This window comes from Pinus tabuliformis, chromosome Q (assembly GCF_031772625.1).
Source record: "Pinus tabuliformis cultivar Carrire ecotype Pingquan chromosome Q, CPIR1, whole genome shotgun sequence".
Taxonomy (NCBI): Eukaryota; Viridiplantae; Streptophyta; class Pinopsida; order Pinales; family Pinaceae; genus Pinus; species Pinus tabuliformis.
In genome coordinates, this window is record NC_142296.1 from 450,005,405 (window position 1) to 450,006,964 (window position 1,560).

Below are 1,560 nucleotides of genomic sequence, written 5' to 3' on the forward strand. Positions count from 1 at the left end.
GTTTGACATCATCTATAGAAAAGGGAAGGAATTTTTGTTGCAGATTGTTATAGACATTTTTGTGCCTTACAGCTATAAGCATGAAATGTCCATAATCCAAGGGATCCAAAGTCCCTAAACATGTTGTTCCTACCCCTAGAGGAACAAGGATAACAAACCACAGCAATTCACAGAAGTTCTCCACCAGAAACTGCTCAAAAACAAGTCAATTCAGAATCAATTGAGAGGCTCCACTAGCTGCCTGCGTTGAAATGCAGAGGCTACACTGGCTAGTTGCATTGCAACGCAAGTGGAAGCACTACTATGGTGCGCTGAGCGAGAAATGACAAATGGCAGGGTCCTTTGTGCGAGGTGTAAATACTGTGGAAGCTTCCAGAATCTTCCTCCATGACACTTTCATTGATGAGTTCAACTAAGTGATGAGTAAGAGGCTCTTAGTCTCCAAGTGGAAGCAAGAACTGACAGAGGGAGAGGACACTAGTCAGATCTCAAGCTGACTCATCCTCTCTCCAAACATCTACATATGGATCTCTCCTCCATGAGATCCAGGGGGCTGGAATTTTGTTATTGCAAAGAATTGCTGTTGGTTTGAGATTGGAATCATTGGGTGCTTAATGCTTTGAAGGGAGGTGAAGAAAGGATTTCATTCGTTGGGAGGTAGATATTGGATTGGAACTCTCTTGGTTGTATCTCCTCCTGAACCTTGTTATTCATCAATAAAGCTATGTTGGTTTCTCCTATATACTGATGTATCTTTGATGTATGATTGCATTAGTATGTTTAGTTTATTTCTAATCCTGAACTAGTTATGAATATGAATCTATGTCTTTGTGTAGTGTTCCCTTCTTGTGATCTTGCAGGAACCTGTTGAAGCTGGGCGAGCGAGAAGGCAAGTAGCTGGGAACTCTCAAAGAGAAGAGAAACCGGATCGAGGGACAAACAGAAGACACCGGTTAGTCCATCCATCTCTCTTCATTCTTAATTCATAAAGCAAGAATACTAGAATAGCTGTTTCTGTTTGTTGCTAAGGCACTGTCACACCTTAGGTGGATAGGATCATCTTGCATAGGCATTTTTCCCCACAACAAATTGGCGACTCCACTGGGGAGATCTGTTTAGTCATTTTATTTGTGTCTCTATCATTGTTTGTTTCATAGACTCAAGAGTAGCAATCGAACTGCATCTGCTATTTTCAGATGCAAAGTAGAGAGCTTCTGCTTTGATCCAATCACTGGATTTGTCTATGATCTGAACAATGGACTCACAAATGATTTGATGATCCTTTGTGATAGATCTTAGCCCTCCTTCAAATCATCCCTTTGATTGTACCTTTCTTGTTGCTTTTATTTGGCCTGAAACCATAGATTAATCAGCAAACCGTGACCCAGAACCCAGAGAAGAACTCTCGTTTCTGCTCCAGCGCAGGCTCTGTGAAGAGACTCTGCATTTCAACGCAGTTCCCGTGAAGGATACCTGCATTGCAATTCAGTTTCTTTGTTATACAGGTGCGCTGATCCAGCTTAGGCCTTGTGCAGCTGGGGTTCTCTGCTATGTTTTGCC